The following is an 18,343-nucleotide window of genomic DNA, read 5'->3' as shown; positions in this document are numbered from 1 at the left end:
TATTTCATTTACAGCATCAGTGCTCATTTTTAATGAATTTTAAAATAAACACAGATTGTAATTTTTTCAATAGTTTTTCAGTAACTACTACAAGATTAACAACAAATAATAAAAACCATGTATATATAAATCCTTGTTACAAATATCACAAACTAGTCAATCCAATTTAAAAAAAGGTTGAGTAAATCCCACTGGTATGTATCAGGCATGAGAATATAATCTAACACACAGCACTGTATATAATATAATATAAAATGAAGTATTAATTATATAAATTGTGTAGTGAAACACAAGAAGAATCTACATACCAGTGGTCTAACAATAGTTTTGGGTGCCAAGAACCTGTGAAAGCTACATCAAGCACAAACACAAATTGCTTCAACACCAGTGGTCCCCAGGCTATTTTTGTCATGCCGCTCCTCCTGTCTTGGAATCTTCTTGTGCCCCTTGGGAGTTGTAGTTGGGGAACACACCCAGAAGCGGGGCTGTGCCTGAGAGAGGGAGGTTTGGGGCCATTCCCAGGTTCAAGCCAGAAGTAGGGACACAGTCAAAACCAGAGGCCAAGGCTGGGGCTTGGTATGGGGATGGAGCTAGAACAGGTCTGGGTGGTATTCCCTCTGAGCCCTCTTTGGAGAGCATGCCCCACAAGTTGGGGACCACTGTTCTACAGACTTGGTAATTCATTTAGGCCTCTGATTTGATAGCTTCAACATCGGGATGTCCAGAAAACATCTTGGATCTGATTTTCAGACTTGCCGAGGACCTAGAAGTCAGTGGGAGAAGCTAGTGCTCAGTGCTTCAGAAAATTATAAGGGTGTCTAAAATGTGAGTACCCAGAGTTGGAGGCACCTAAAATTGGAGACCATTTATGAAAATGGCTTCGATATCTGTACCTTTCAGAAGCATTGTGGGGATTAATGAACAATTAATTGATGAACAATTAATATTCTTGAGTCTTTTCAAGATGTAAGGGCTCCATCTTGCCAAGTGCTGAGGCATCTTGCTCCCGTGCACAGACTTCCCTTTAAACATGCAAGTATTTCCAGTGGTAGTGTTGTCACCTACCCAGGCTGTTTCTTGACAGTCCAGTTTTTGGCTCCTGTGTGTAGGTGTCTTTCAGGATTGCCAGGTTCCTGGGTTTCAAGCAGAAAGTCCAGTTGAATGGGACCTGGCAACACTAAAAATCAAACATCTGGCCGAAGAAGGCACTGCATCATTAACTCACACCAGCCCCTGCTTAGCCGGCGCCGCCACCTACTTCTATACCAGTGGTCCCCAACCTTTTGGGGCTGCCAGACATCTGGGGGCAGGGCCGTGCATGTGCTACATGCCCAGGGGTGGGGGCCACGCATGTGCCGTGCACCTGGGGTGGCACCACGTATGTGCCATGCGCCAAGGGGCCCAGGGCACAAGAATGGCTCGGGCTGGCCCTGGTTACTAGGCGGGTACACATAAATGCACCAGTGGGCGCCATGGCGCCCGCGGTCACCACGTTGGGGACCACTGTCTATGCAGACTTCTTGAGAGATCTAGCTAGGGATGGGGGAGAAGAGTGTGTGACAGAGGCAGTATTTTGTGGGGGGGGGGGGAGAGAAGAAGACATGGAGTGGGGGTGGTGCCTCCAATAAACAGCAATTAGAAGGGTGGCAAGTGGCAACATTACTTGGGACTGCGCACATGTTTAAAGTTACACATGTGCTTTACCTCATGAATGTCAAAATACATATCCATGCAGAATAGAAACCTACCAATGAAAAGAGAGAAGGTTACATTCTTTGGCAATGTTTAACGAGTACTGGTTGGCTTTCGACAAGATTTTTTTTTAAAACCTAGATGTCTCATACCTTAACAATCCATTTTTTTAAAAAATTCAGGACATCTTTATAATTTCTGTACTGTGAATGAAATTCTGATTGAATTAAACAAACTACTTTTTCCTGGAGCATACATATATTTCCTGGAGCATAATCTAGATACTAGATTATTCAGTATGCATGAATTGAATATAATGTTGCTAGTGATATTAGGTAATGCTACAAATTGAACACATCCCTGAGGGTTGCAGGGGAAGTCTAATGCAAACCTATGCTTTTTCAGTCTGTCTAAGTTTTGACCCTAAGTTTGACAGTGATAGCTAAGGGCAATTCCAAACAAAGGGAATGAAATATATCTTCATAGCACTGTATTTTCCATAGATGCAGTAAGGAGATTTGAACAATTGATCTTCTGTCATAATTCAGACATTAAATACAGGCTGTGAATAAACCTAACTCATGCTTTTATCACATCCTGCTGCATAGAGAAACTTTACCAGCCTGAACTAACACATAACCTACAAGTTATCTTACCCAAGAGAGTTCTTAACTATCTTTCCCGTGTATATGTAATATTATTTATGTTAGTGAATCAATAAAGTGAGTATTATAGTGAACGTTGTGGGTTTGGATCTCAGTATTTCCAGTAGAATCCTTGTTTTGTGGTGAATGGGAACATATTTCGGCCATCTCTGATCACACTTGGGATTGGATAGAATAGATGTCTCTGTTCAGGTAGTAAAGTAGAGCTTGGTAAAAAATGGTTTTGTTTGTGTATGAGAAATTTACTCATCACAAATTTGAGCAAAAAATAAAAATCCCAGACAATTTCACAAACTAAAAATAAAAAAAGGTCTAGTCGATTAAAAAATGTAATTCTGGTAATGGTTGGGTTTTTTTTCAATTCTTTATCTTTAACTACAAATAACTAAACAAAAAGTATTTTGACTAGAAAAACTGAATGTTTTAATTTCAAAACATTATGCTTTTACCATTACAAGCCGTTGCTTTTGCATTTTTTTTCAAAATGGAAAATTCATCAAAACTGACTCTTTCCTGCAAAAAAAAAAAAAAAATTAAGATATGATATTAGCAACACAATATGCATTTGTTCTACTATTTCAGCATAAAGAAAAGTTGAGATTTAACATTATGCTGGTGTTCACTTCAAAAATCACTCTCACTTTATTGTGTTCCTTTGAAATGTGACGTTTTATTGAAATTGCAGTGGACAAGACAGTGATGGCCCAGAAACATTGAGAAGATTGGAATTGCATCAAAATGGCTAAGATGCTATTTCAAATGGATCGTGTCATTTTAAGAATCAATAGCAATCATTGTCCAATTATGTTCCCATTCAGGTTCAGGGGGAAAAAAAATCCATTGAGTAGGGCCCTAGTTCATATACCAAACTAATCACCCTTTTTATATTTTGGCATTTTAATAAGACCCAAACTTTTGAAAGCACCCTTATCTTTAATTTTCAAATTAGCCTATGAGCATGAGCTATTTTGCATGCATTTTATATCTCAGTGCTGTAAGTTGTATTATGCAACTGCTTAAAAATTGGCATGCAAAGTATTTTTATTCATTCATAGTTTCATATCTTGGCTGTTTCGAACTGCCTCGGGGTAAACATTGCCATCAGCCTGGAATCATTTTATTCTGTTTTAACTCAATTTTCTTAACTCAAACATTACTTTAATGTGCAATCAGTATTATGTGTGGAATATGTAAACCACATTGGCTCTGCTGTACAATAGCACATCAGAGATTTTGCACTGGTATGCTCTGAGCAGCTTGTTGATAAGCTTTGTTTCATCTCAGACTGCTTTTTGAAGTGGTGGCGAATTCTGTAAAGAGCAGTTTATCTGAATTGCATATTGTAAATAAAACATAAAATAATATTATCTTACATTGAACCAATTGTATTTAAACACAAGTCAAGAAATGGAAAAAAAAACCTAGGGTTTTCTTAGTCAAATTAATTTACCCAAACTGAATTAGATGTTAAAAATAGGCTTAAATAAGCACAGACCCCAATCCTGAAAATACCCATATGCCCAACTTCACAAGAATAAGTATTCTCAGACTTTTTAATATAGTTACATTTGCAGCAATGTATTTCCATTAGAATCTCCATTGTGTGGAAAAAGGGGACTATTTTGGACAATTCTGATTAGATATGGACCGTGACAGTTGCTGTCCCAGACTGTATACAATGGTAATGAATTGTTTAAAATTTGTTTATCTGACAGAATGAAAAGCTTTAACATTCTGATGTTCATTGGTAAGACTATGATGCAAGGTCTTTCACCTCTTGCTCCATCGACGGGATTATGGGATACATAAAAGTAAATCATGTTTGGAAGTTTTAGGCAATGATCAAGAATACATTAACTAAAATTTTCAAACCCTTCATATATCAATGTTGCTTCTTAAATCAATATTTTGGTGCTTTTAAAAAGTGGAGGGTTACTAGGGCTTATGACTTTTGAAAAATAATTCAATATTGATATTCCAAGATATAGGAATCTTATTTTTTGAAAGCTTGATTTAAAAATTTGTTCTTTATGTGTACAAGTTAAAAGGCTTGTTACAGGAAGTGACATCATTCTGACTCTTAACATTTGGATTTATCATGCTGGACTTTGAACTGGTATTTGGTTATGTCTCCTAGAAATAGCCTTTTCTTTATTTGGCTAGCCAAAAGGTCTTACTTCATTCCCTCAGACCTACATTTGTGATCTCCAACTTTAGTCAAAATCATTATTCCTTGCAATGAAACTACTGACCCTGTTAATAGTTTGTTTAGAAAGCAGTAGCCTTCTTGCTACTGATAAACCAGGCCACTAAAACTATATCAGTTGCTAGTAGTCTGCTAACTGCATTGGTGCCCAATTAAATACAGATTCAAGTTCAAAATCTTAGTTCAGAAGCTTAATTGAAAGCTTTGTACAGGACTAGTCTCAGTTACTCAAGAAACTGCCTCTTTCTCCCTGAATAATGATTTGCCTCCAAGTCATATATACACTTGAACAATTCAGATGTCATTCTAGGGGTTCAGTTTCATATAATCGTGAGAGAGTTTTTTTGGTAGCTGGACCACAACTTCAGAACCTTCCCAGTAATAATTAGAATGACATGAACAGACATCATTGTCTTCAGAACAAAATGAGACGCTCGCAACACTGGTGTAGCCTTTCTTCAATAAAATAATGGAGCAAAGGGAAGATGGACAGTAGGGGATGAAGAGAGTAAAGCATGACAGAGAAACAGTGTGGTAAGAGACCATTCCAGGTTAAGAGGCAGTTAACACGTCTCACACAGAAAAATTGAACCATTACTCTGTAAGATTTATCACCCAGTTCTGAGCTCTTGCCCAGTTCTTGGGCCTGTACTTCCTAGCCTGGCAGCCCCTTTAAGACCAGGGGTCTGAAGGCGGGCCAGCACACAAACAGTTCCCAAAGTCTGATGGTGGCCCAGGCCCTGGTTCAGGGCAGGGCAGGCAAACAAACAGCTTTCACAGCACAAGTGGGAAGGGGGAGACTGCCACCCAATATAGAGGGCACGCGGGCCCTCCCTACTCCACAGCATCCTGGCCCAGGACCCTAGCAGTGGCAGCTTTGGCATCCACTGGAGTCAGTAGGGAATCTGTTCTGAAGCATGCTGACACACCTTAAGGAGTGATCAGGTCTACCTGACCATCCTCCGCTTCCCTTGGGCCAGTTCCGGACTCCCCCTCAGTTTGTACCTGGCTCCCCGGCAGTGGCGGATTCACAGGGTCTGCATAGTCCATGTTTAGGTGTACAGAGAAAAGGGTTTCTTCCTCAAGGCCTGGGTCTGGTTGCCCAGGCCAGTCATCCACCTCCTCAGCATCTTCAGGATAGGCCTCTGCTCCCTCCGACAGCTGGCACCCTACTAAGCTTCTGAGCCTATCTTTTATACTTCCTGCCCCTCCCCCAGGCCTTTCTAGACTTAAAGGGGCAGGCTCTGGCTCAGCCCACCTAGGCTCAGGGGAGTGGTTCTTCTTCCACAGGGTCAGTGAGCAGCTAACCCTGCTCACTGCACACTTCCTATTTGACCTCTTGTCCTCTTCCTCAAAGGAAACATGAATAACACCTTCCAAAGATGAGCCTAGATGCTTTAAATTCATAACATTGTCACACACTGGACTTATGGCTCATTACAACAAACTATAACTCACTAATAGCCTTGGTTCTACAATTGCAGCGGTGTTAATTGCCCATTTAATCTTGAATGGTTTCTTTCAACAAATGTTAACTCCTTATGCTAAATTAGCCAGTTCCACCTTGTATTTAATTGTGATATTGAGGTTGTCTTTTCCGGACCTGACAAATAGTACAGAGTAAGTGTAACCACCACCAGGCAGATTTGAACTTGGGACCTCTGGAGCTGAGTATAGGAGCCTCTATCCTCTGAGGTAAAAGCCAGCTGGCTCCCAGCCAATGCTATAGAAGTCTCTTGGTCTTAACTGTTGCTGTGATCTAGGTGTCACTGCATGGTAACCACAATAGGTGTGTGGGTTACATAAGCTTAAAAGCTTTCACCATAAGCTTAAAAGCTTTTTTTACATAAGCTTTAAAGCTTGTTGTTCTACAGGGCAAAATTTCACCAATCCAAGTTCATAAATTGCCAGAGCCAATATGGATGTTCAGTATTATTATTTCCTGTTGTTGTAAACTTTGTGATGAGGCCAGCAATGGTATGTATACAACTCTGCGAGCAGGGGTGTGTACTTAGTTTGCAGTGCCTCTACATCAGTGAAACAAAACAAAATTGCATCAGGAGTGGTTACTAAGTGTTTGTTTTTCAGTGTAGCTGATCTTTTCTAAATATGGCATAATTTGTAGAGGGGTCCGCACAAAACCTCTACTTCTGCATGGAAAAAGTTGCACGTAATAATGCTCCAACATCTTATAGGTACAAACACTTTTGACTAATTCCAATATCTGCAGAAGTACAAAGTTTTCACTTGCAAAACCCATCTGTCCTCTTTAGAATATGAGATAATGTTTACCGCCTCAGAATCTAAAAGATTCACTTTATTTATAGTTTGCTGAAGAAAATTGGATATATATCCTGTACTACTTAATAGTATTCCTTTAAAACAATAAGAACATTATGTGAACTCCTAAAAAAAATACTAGTTAAAAATAGTTCTATTCTTATTTGTCTGTAGCTATGTACTGTAGTTCATATCTCTGTTCATTTTGGAGTCTCAGATCAGGAGGTTGGTTACCTTTTGATTTTCATATTAATTGAAATTCTTTGGCACAACAGAACAAGTTGCACTCTCCACTCTGTTTCCTTACTTCATGGTCTTCACGTTTCATTATTTTGTATTTAAGAATAATAATTAGGTGGTATTACAAGCTCCCATTGATTTTCTTCATATAAAACAGGCTACGTCTATACTGCAAGCCTTTTTCAAAAGAGTCTTTTTCAAAAGATACTTTAGAAAAAGCCTCTTTTGAAAAAGAGCGTTTAGACTACAACCAGTACTTTCAAAAAAGCAAGCTGCTTTTTCGAAAGAGAGCACCCAGGCAGTCTGGATGCTCTCTTTCAAAAAAGCACAGTTTGCATTACATAGCACTTTTTTTCGAAAGAGTACTTTCAAAAAAAGGAGTTCTTCCTCATAAAACAAGGTTTTCCGCAGTTGAAAAAAATGTTGCGTTCTTTTGATTTACTTTCAAAAGAATGTGGCAGCAGTCTAGACTCAGGGGAAGTTTTTTCGAAAAAAGTCCACTTAAAAAAAAAAAGCTGTTGTCTAGACACACCCACAGAGACTAGAGCCCCAAATGAACTAAAATTCAACCTGAAGTATTTTCTATTACAAGACACTTGGGGGGAAACAAAACGGTGGTGTACTGGACAGGCCAAGTGTTCTGCTGTCCATTTACAGCAAGCCACAGGAATGTGGCTTTACAGATAAATATCCATTATCATTTAACTAGCTATAGTGTCCACCGTTAAACAACCCTTCTATTTCTTAAAGGAGCATTTTATCTAAATAAAGCTGTCCTCTGTGTTTTATTCCACTATTCACTTACCTCTTGTGCTTCTCTAAGGGTATGTCTACACTACAATGTTAGTTCGAACTAACGGACGTTAGTTCGAACTAACATTCATAGGCGCTACACTAGCGCTCCGCTAGTTCGAATTTGAATCGAACTAGCGGAGCGCTTAGTTCGAACTAGGAAAACCTCATTTTATGAGGATTAAGCCTAGTTCGAACTTACTAGTTCGAATTAAGGGGTGTGTAGCCCCTTAATTCGAACTAGTGGGAGGCTAGCCCTCCCCAGGTTTCCCTGGTGGCCACTATGGCCAACACCAGGTAAACTCTATGCCCCCCTCCCGGCCCCGGACCCCTTAAAGGGGCACGGGCTGGCTACGGTGCCCGTGCCAGGTGCAAGCCTGCCAGCATCCAGCCAGCAGAACCTGCACCTGGCACGGCACAGAGCCACCCACCCGATGTCCCCCAGCCCACCCCCTCTTCCCGGGACCAGGCTGGCGGCTCCCGGGAGCTTGCCCGGGACCGCAAGAGGCGGGCACCTTCCTGGGCTAGTGCGGACATCGTGGACCTCGTCCACGATCTCCGCACTAGGCACAGGAAAGTGGCCGGCTAGGGCAGGAGAGCTGCCAGCCTGGCCACCCAGGAGCAGGTGTGCATGAAAATCAAGGGGGTCCAATGAGACCCCCGACCCTGAGCCCTGAGCTTACAATGGCCATCCTGGATCAGACCAAAGGTCCATCTAGCCCAGTAGCCTGTCTGCCGACAGCGGCCAAACCTAAGGACCCTGGAGGGGATGGACCGAAGACAGTGACCAAGCCATTTGTCTCGTGCCATCCCTCTCCAGCCTTCCACAAACTTTGGGCAGGGACACCACTCCTACCCCCTGGCTAAGACTACTCCATGGACCCAACCTCCATGACTTGATCTCACTTCCCTTTAAACTCTGTTCTAGTTGTAGCCTTCACAGCCTCCTGCAGCAAGGAGTTCCACAGGTTAACTATTTGCTTTGGGAAGAACAACTGTCTCTTACTAGTTTGAAGCCTGCTACCCATTCCTTTCCTTTGGTGTCCTCTAGTCCTTCTTTATGGGAACTCATGAAGAACTTTTCTGAATGCACCCTCTCCACCCAACCCCTGCTTTTAGAGACCTCTATCCTGTCCCCCCTCAGTCTCCTCTTGTCTAAGCTGAACAGTCCCAGTCTCTGTAGCCTCTCTTCATCTGGGATCTGTTCCCAACCCCTGATCATGTTAGTTGCCCTCCCCTCTCCCAGCCTTTCTCTTCCCCTCTCCCACCTCCTTTTCCCAGTCTCCCCCAGTTTTGTTCAATAAAGACAGAGTCAATGTTGGAAGAAACGTTATCTTTATTTTGTACATCAAGAAGAAGGGGGGCTAGGGAAGGGTGAGTGGAAGGAGGTGAGGGAGGAATGGGGTACGAGCCCCTGATGGGGAGGACTGGGCTGGCTCTGCGGGCTTCTGGGGGTGGAAGCTCTCCTGCAGCCCCCCGATTGCCCCCTCTCCCCAGATGGCAGCCTGCGGCAAGTGCAGCCGGGCTGATGGCCGAGTGCTGTGATGTGCCCAGTGTGGGTACTCCAGGCAATCCAAGCCAGGACTGCTTTGCAAGCGGGGCACCCCTGAGAACTGTCTGTCCGGGGTGGGGGTTGGGACCCTTTAAGCGCAGCCCTCAGCTAGCCTGACACAGCATCTCTACGCTCTAAGTCCTCCTCTGATGCCCTGCTGGCACTGCTTCCGGCCATCCTTAACCCCGGTTCAGGGTCCACTTAATGTGGACATGCTAGTTCAAATTAGCAAAACGCTAATTCGAACTAGTTTTTAGTTCTAGATGCGTTAGTTCGAATTAGCTTAGTTCGAATTAACTAATTCGAACTAAGTTAGTTTGAACTAACTCTGTAGTGTAGACGTACCCTAACAGAGTCAGCACTAAATTTACATATGCGACTGGAGAATAAGATATAGAACAGATTTTAAAATGATATTTATGTGCCTAACAATGCAGATAGTCACTAAATGCCTCAAAGGCATCAAACTCTTATTCAATTCAATAACAGGTAGGCAACTAACTAAGTTAGGCAGTTTTGAAAATCCCATTTGAAGTCTATCTGTATTGTTCACTGCCTATTTAAAAATCTGTCCCATAAGCATTATATTTTCAAAGTGCTGAACAAACGTTTTTTATGTTTGTTAATTAATTGTTAATTAATTTCTGTCTTCAAATAATCACAGAAGTATTTTGATCCCTCTGGTTTTCTGTGCAGCAAATAAATATGTCAGGGATTTTATATTCCTTTTAGAGAAACAATATTACTCTCCAGATTCACTTGAGAAATCCTGCAAGGATATAGTTCGTTGTGTGAAGTGTAACACTCTGAAACTGCTTTTGTACCACTGTCTCTGTGAATGCCCTAGAACATTTGAATTTTTGAAATTTATTCTTAAATTTATAACCATATAGCAAAGTACAGTAGAACTAGATCTAACTGTATTCTGACTTAGGGAAACAGCATTGCTGATCTTATCTGCCTGAAGATTTTGACTTATGGAAAAAAAAGTCTACTTCTCTTCTTTATCCACATTTACTTTTTTGGTGACCACTGCTAGTTAGCTGAATTCAGGAGATGTTTATGTCTGCTACCGGTACCCTATGCACTACAAAATAAAATGAAAAGTTTATATGAAATACAATGCCACTTGAACATATTTTTGGGAGAAGAGTCAGCATGGTTTCTGTTAAGGGAAATCGTACCTCACGAATCTACTAGAATTGTTTGAAGGAGTCAACAAACATGCGGATAAGGAGGATCCACCAGAAATATAGTACTTAGAGTCTATACTGTACGTAGTGGGTACAGTATACTTAGGTTTTGAAAAAAAACATTTGACAAGAGCTTTCGCAGAAGGCTCTTAATCAGAATAACTGCCATGAGATAAGAGGGAAGGTCCTCTCATGGATTAAAAGACAGGAAACAAAGGGTAAGCATAAATGGTCAGTTTCCAAAATGGAGAGAAGTAAATAGGAGTGTCTCTTGGTGTTCTGGGACCATGACTGTTGAATACATTCATAAGTGATCTGGAAAAATGGAAAAAAGTGAGGTGGCAACATTTGCAGATGATATAAAACTGCTCAAGATAGTTAAATCCTGGGTAGTCTTCAAAGATCTACAAATGGATCTCTCAGAACTCTCTACAACAAAATGGCAGATGAAATTTAATTTAACTGTGAAATAATGTGAAAATTCCCTGCCTTTGACATCCACATTTTCACATCAAAAGCTATGAATGGGACACATCCAGCCCATTTAATGAGTTTCATTAACACAGATCCTATAATAGACAGGTACTTCTTTCGTTGTTTTATATATATATATACTAGCCAATTAACCCATCATAAAACGGGATTTTCAGGTCTCTCCTCCACGTTGATCTTCTCTCCTGAGCCACTGGTCTCTCTCTCTCTCCTTCTCCCTCTCTCCTCCTCCTACTGTCTCCCCCCCCCCCCCCCAGCTCTCCTCCACCTCATGCCTCTCTCTCTGTCTCTCTCTTTCTCTTCTCCTCCTCCTCCTGCCTCTTACTCAGGGGATTGGAGCCAAAATGGCCATTTGGGCGCCACACTCCCCATGCTGCATGGGGGTGTGTGGAGCCCAAAAGGTCGCTTGCGCCACTTGCTCCCACGTGGCGGCTTGGCTGAGCAGTGCAGAAGTCAGCCGAGCGCTGCGGGAGGCGAAGGGGGGGCGGGGCGGTGACGTTCACGGCCAGGGATCAGGGCCTGGAGCTGCTGTCACACTGCATGTCACTGCCCTGTCCCCCTTCGCCTCCCGCCGTGGCACTCAGCTGACTTCCGTGCCACTCAGCCGGGCCGCTACAGGGGAGCAAGCGGTGCAAGCAGCCGTTTGGGCCCCACGCTCCCCAGGCAGCACGGGCCGCTCAGAGGGAATAGCCAGCATTTCAGGCAACAGCACCCCCAAGAGGGAACAGCCAGCATTTCAGCATTACAGACCCTCAGTCATTGGGCTACTATATATATATATATATATATATATGTTGTATTCTGTTATTTCCACTCCAACTCATCTGATTTACCCAAAAAAGCTCATGGTTCTATATATTTTTGTTAGTATCTAAGGGTACGTCTAGACTACAGTGTTTTGTCGACGGAAGTTTTGTCGACAGATACTGTCGACAAAACTTCCATCAACAAAGAGCGTCCAGACACATTGAGTTCTGTCAACAAAGCAAGCTGCTTTGTCGACAGAACTCCGTAGTCTGGACGCAATGTTACAGGCAATAACACCTTCTGTCGACAGAGTTCTGTCGACAGAAGGTGTTATGCCTCGTAAAATGAGGTTTACCAGCGTTGACAAAACTGCTGAGTTCTGTCGACGTTATGTCGACAGAACTCAGCGGTAGTGTAGACGCTGGTATAGTTTTGTCGACAAAAGTCCACTTTTGTCGACAAAACTAGGTAGTCTAGACACACCCTAAGGTTCCACAGGACTGCTTCTAACTGAAGTTCCGGGCCATGGAGAGGCATGTCTAAAGAAGCAATATGCTTTCTGGATACTACAGGGAACAAACAGCTGCTTGACAGATAGTCTCAGTATAAATTTGCAAAAGGTACGGGAGGTGCAAGGTATTTTAGGAATCCCTTAGGTCAGATGTATAATAGTTCACTAAATGGTGTCAAGTGGGGCTTCTACTGTGAGCTAGACGCCCATCTATAACTAAAGGAGTTACATGTCTGTATTGAAAATTATGTTCTTAATGCAAGTAACTAGGAGGTCACCCAATATGCACAGTTTCCTCTTAGGCAGGAGTAACAGATGCTTCTCTCTGTGTTTAATTGTTGAGTATTGTGTGTCTCACAATTTCTACCTCTTTGTATGTGCTGTCAGATTCTGATGAAGAGAGGAGTTCAAACTCCCAGCCTGCAAGCCATCCCCAGCCAGAGCAATTGTGCAGTCCAGTCTAGGATTCCCAGCAGGCCAGTGGGGGGTTCTCTGTTATCATTCCCCAAGCCCAGCCCTCCTGCCATTGTCCCACCCACTTTCCCTCATGACACTCCATCTCTTGGGGGCCCAGTGCATCGCTACAGCAGTGATCATTCCCCCCACTTCTCCCTTGGGGAAGCAGAGTGCACACAGTGGACTCACTCCCTGCAGGTCAGGAGTTTGAGACTTGGAAATTAAGAGATTGTTTTCCCCTATATATTATTTTTATTTTGCTATCAGGAAGGGGCACCCTGTCTATGAATAAAAACAATGGATTATGTGTCTCTCGATAACCTGCAGAGGGACATCTGGGCCTGGGAGACAGTGCTTATGTTGCCCACCTCTGGTGGAGTTAGAAAATGAACCCAAATTAGGCACAGACGAGGCTTGCTAAGCTAAGGGCTGCTTATAATAATGTACATTACAGCTTTCAGAATCTCCAGGAATCATCACAATCTGTTGTAGGTGTATTTATACCTGTGCAAATAGTATATCTAGGTAGTCTCTCACTGGGCTTGCTAGTAATGCTACCTTCTGCTCACCAATGATGGGAGACTGAATCTGCTGTAAACATATTATCTCCCCTCAGCTTCCTCCTCTATGCAAGAGGAAGCATCATTTTGTATTTAAACAGTGCAGTGTGTGGTATATTTTTACCATACTGTTATATTTCATTTATGTTCCCATGTATATACAAATGATAGGTAATCAAAAAGGTACTTGATTAAAGTTTTGGAAAGAAGAACATGCAAGACACAACATTCCATATGCAATATGTAAAAATAGAGCCAAAGCCATTCTAATAAGAAATGTAAGTGCTAGATCTTAGATACTGGTCATGCCAAAGCAATGTAGTATTTGTAGTAAATCATCACGCTATAATGACAATTTATATTCTGAACCTTCAAATACTATCATACAGGAGTCTGAATAAATATCAATGTTTCCTCTAAATGACTAAAGAGCAACAAAATAATGAGATTTTGAACAGTAAAGCTAAAAAGATAATTTATAAACTGTAGAGCCACTTAATAAGCATTACATAAAGATAAAAATATTCAAAGAAAACTATATGATTTATCTTGTCTAGCCAGTTTTATTGGTGTTCTGGGCAGATGGATTTTGTTTGTCTCTGTTTGTGGCATGAATTATCTAGGGAGGTGTTAAAAATAAGAAAGGGGTAATAAATTATTTTTCTTTGCAGTGTGTAAAGAGATACGTGACATTTATGTTCAGTATTTAGATACTAACCTTGACATTTGGTTGCAGCGATAGTTTCCAGATGTTTATGCGCATATGAAAAGCTGCCCACATAAATATAACAATTTATGACTCAGTTGTTCCTGGCAGGCAAAAGCCCTCGGTTGGGACAGTGTGGAGCTACACAATCCCTCACAGAGCCTCTTCAGGTAATAGTAGGAGATAATGCAGTATATTCTTTTCTGAACTTCTGGTAGGGTCCCATCTTGTTCCCGCAATTCTACTTTTTTAGGGTTACCCACACATACCAGCATTGGGAAAGAAAAGGCTCTGTGACAGGTTTCCCCCTCTCAGAGTTTTTCCCAGAACTGGGATACCATTGAGTCCATCTGGATCACCAGTCTTGATTGCCTTATACTGTACTGATATGCAGCCTGTCAAGCCCTTCCCTAGGCTTCAGATGGCACATACATGTAGAGATACATCCAGTTTCAGCTGTACACACAGATTCTGGAGATTAGCTCTGCACTGGAAGACTCAGCTAAGGAACTGCCAAGCCTTCAGCTTCACTCCGTCTCTATAGGGTAAACCCAAAATTATTCCATATTGCACAGCACACATAACTACACAGCATAAGCTCATGAAATCTGTCCCCTCCCTCAATGTGGAGGAGGATATGCAAAAGCTTCCCCCCAAGTAATGAATTCCACACACTGGTCTTAGACCATACAAAACAAGTTTTTTAACTATAAAAATAGACTTTAAGTAATTATGAGTGATAGCAAACAGACCAATGCAGATTAGTTAGCAAATAACATAAAAACACAATCTAAAATTAATATAATTACAAAATTGGTTATAAATAGCAAATTCTCACCTTAAATGTTGTTTTTGGCAGATTGCAGAAATTCTTGTAGGCCACCTGCACTTGCTAGCAACTTAAGACTCCAGATATTAATTTCTCAGGCTAGAACACTGGAGACTGGCTCAGTCTTCCCCCAGTTCAGTCTTATTTTTTTCAGATATTTACAGCACTCAATTTGGGCTGGGAGTCTGTGAAAAGAGAGTGCCTGATGATGTCATTCCTCTATCTGAAATAGTTTCTGCGTATTGCAGGAACCCTTAGTCTCCTCGTATTGGTGCTAAAACTAGGATTTTTTCCTCTGACCAGAACTCAAACTGGGAGACTAAGGGTTCCTGCAATATGCAAAAATTATATTAGGTGATTCATTCACATGTCTCTGTAGGGCTATAGCAGCCATGAGATAGAGGCTGCCTGTAAGGTCCTCAAGAAAGCTTTTCATGAAGGTTCCCCAATGAGAGATTAGCTTCTTGTAAGACCTATTGTTCTTCCTAATGGCCCTTCCAGACATTCATGTACTGATATGTACTGATTGCATTCTGTCTAGTGGGCATTCCCAGGTGTATACACATTTGTAATAGATGCATAAACATTACTCCTACTGTCAGATGCCAACATACAAGTAGGATAATCATATTCAGTAAATCTTAACCTTTCCAATAACATCTCACATGACTCATCTTGCAAAAAATATGTCTTACCTATGCTATAAGCATATTATAACCCTATTTCTATAAGGAATATGGAGCATAATGACACAGGGTCCTTACGCTATTCCCTCACCTGCTTGGGCATGAGCGTGAGCACCAGTCACAATCTACCTGTATCATGTATAGTAGAAAGAACTGCCAGTGTTTTACCACTATATACAATTATCACACATGGTGGGAGGATAGATTCAGCAGTAAATAAAGGCCATTTATATGTTGAAATTCTATAGATGTGATTAAAAATAGTTGTCATGCTTTTCATAGACCTTTTACTATGGTATTTGCCATGCAGTTTGTCCTCTTACAGTTGATTGACACTATGCTGAACAATCATAGATTGAAAAACTGGGTATGAGCTTCACCAGGATCCTACTGGCCAGTAGGCCATCCTGTACTATGATCTTGCCATGTAACACAGGCCAGTTAAAGGTCCAGTGGGTCAATAATTAGCCTGGAGAACAAGAAGGGGAAATGAGATATTTATGGAAATGGGAATGGTGGTGGTGTTCTACAAGATGGCACCTTTTTATCTGTATAGGAAGAGTTCTATTGTACAGCAGGTCCTATTTTTGAAGAGACAAAAACTCAGGTGCTGATTACATGTGATTGTTAGGGATTGTTTGATGACACTAAGCTAGGGGGAGAGGTAGATACACTGGAGGGCAGAGATAGGGTCCAGAGTGACTTAGACAAATTGGAGGATTGGGCCGCAAGAAATCTGATGAGGTTCAACAAGGACAAATGTAGAGTACTGCACTTGGGACGGAAGAATCCCAAGCAAAGTTACAAGCTGGGGACCAACCAGTTAAGTAGTAGTTCTGCAGAAAAGGACCTGGGGGTTACAGTGGATGAGAAGCTGGATATGAGTCAACAGTGTGCCCTTGTAGCCAAGAAGGCTAATGGCATATTAGGTTGCATTAAGAGGAGCATTGCCAGCAGAGCAAGAGATGTCATTATTCCCCTTTATTCGGCGTTGGTAAGGCCACATCTGGGCTGTGTCCAGACTCAGGGGTTTTTTCGAAAAAAGTAGCCTTTTTTCGAAAAAACTTCACCTGCGTCTAGACTGCAGCTGCGTTCTTTCGAAATTAAATTGAAAGAATGCGGCTTTTCTTTCGACGGTGGTAAACCTAATTCCACGAGGAAGAACGCCTTCTTTCAAAAGTGCTCTTTCGAAAGAAGGCGTTCTTGAAAGCAAACAGGCTTTTTAGAAAGAGAGCATCCAGACTCACTGGGTGCTTTCTTTCGAAAAAGCGGCTTGCTTTTTCGAAATTCCGCGTACAGTCTAGACGCTCTCTTTCGAAAGAGGCTCTTTTGAAAGTATCTTTCGAAAGAGCCTCTTTCGAAAGAGGCTTGCAGTCTAGACATAGCCCTGGAGTATTGTGTCCAGTTCTGGGCCCCCCACTACAAAAAAGATGCGGACGCATTGGAGAGGGTCCAGCGGAGGGCAACCAAAATGATTAGGGGGCTGGAGCTTATGACTTATGAGGAGAGGCTGAGGGAGTTGGGTCTGTTTAGTCTGCAGAAGCGAAGAGTGAGGGGGGATTTGATAGCAGCCTTCAACTTCCTGAACGGAGGTTCCAAAGAGGATGGAGAAATCTGTCACTACTGAGAACAGCCTGGCAGAACAAGGAGCAATGGTCTCAAGTTGTGGTGGGAGAGGTCCAGGTTGGATATTAGGAAAAACTATTTCACTAGGAGGGTGGTGAAGCACTGGAATGGGTTACCTAGGGAAGTAGTGGAGTCTCCATCCCTAGAGGTGTTTAAGTCTCGGCTTGACAAAGACCTGGCCGGGTTGATTTAGATGGGATTGGTCCTGCCTAGAGCAGGGGGCTGGACTTGATGACCTTCTGAGATCTCTTCCAGTTCTATGATTCTATGATAAGGGGATGGGTTGATGAGAGAATATGATCTTGGTAACTAATTGACCATTCATTTTCAGTGGGAAATATGTCAATGGAGGGATGATAGGAGTTACTATAGAGAATTTCTGGGTGTCTGGCTGGTGAGTCTTGCCCACATGCTCAGGGTTTAGCTGATCGCCATATTTGGGGTCGGGAAGGAATTTTCCTCCAGGGTAGATTGGCAGAGACCCTGGAGGTTTTTCGCCTTCCTCTGTAGCATGGGGCGCAGATCATAGCTGGAGGACTCTCTGCATCTTGGGACCTTCAAAGTATTTGAAGGCTTCAATATCGGAGATATAGGTGAGAGGATTATTCTAAGAGGGGTGGGTGAGATTCTGTGGCCTGCACTGTGCAGGGGGTCAGACTAGATGATCATAATGGTCCCTTCTGACCTTAAAGTCTATGAATCTATGATTCTGGTGCAGTTTTCATCAGCGTATATCCTGATCAAATCTAATTTCAGTTTGGGTAATTTTATTCTGCCTCCCTAAATTCCTTCTACCATTTGATTTGTGAAAGCCATCCCTATTTCAAATGTTAGGCAATTTGGAAAGCTGTTTTTTTTAAATGCAATCAAGTGGAGTAAGCCTACAGGTGATCAGCAAGAAAAGAAAAACATTCTCTCCGTAAAGGTTAAAGCCCACCTCTATCTTTTGAAGGGAAAATGCCTTCTCTGGCTGTGCATTAACTTCAGACTTTGTGGTTGAACATGAAATGTGATCAGCTTACTCTGGCAGTTTCTAGATTGAAAGGGTTTTTTTTTTCTTTCTTACTAAGCTATGAACTCCACTGCTGAAATTTTAACCCTGAACTGTTA

The 18,343-nt window shown here is 42.1% G+C and overlaps 1 protein-coding gene and 1 long non-coding RNA gene across 2 annotated transcripts in view; one reads left to right on the top strand and one right to left on the bottom strand.

Moving 5' to 3' along the window:
* Positions 1-18,343, top strand: part of CNTNAP2 (contactin associated protein 2) — a 1,606,913-nt gene that overhangs the window by 723,686 nt on the left and 864,884 nt on the right. The window lies entirely within an intron of this gene.
* LOC142827256 (uncharacterized) lies at positions 145-5,705 on the bottom strand. The gene is made up of 3 exons (XR_012901857.1): positions 5,569-5,705; positions 1,705-1,744; positions 145-1,133 (listed from the first exon to the last, which is right to left on the bottom strand). It is a non-coding gene; the product is annotated as an uncharacterized LOC142827256 (long non-coding RNA).

This window comes from Pelodiscus sinensis, chromosome 2 (assembly GCF_049634645.1).
Source record: "Pelodiscus sinensis isolate JC-2024 chromosome 2, ASM4963464v1, whole genome shotgun sequence".
Taxonomy (NCBI): Eukaryota; Metazoa; Chordata; order Testudines; family Trionychidae; genus Pelodiscus; species Pelodiscus sinensis.
This window is presented reverse-complemented; position numbering and strand designations above follow the sequence as displayed.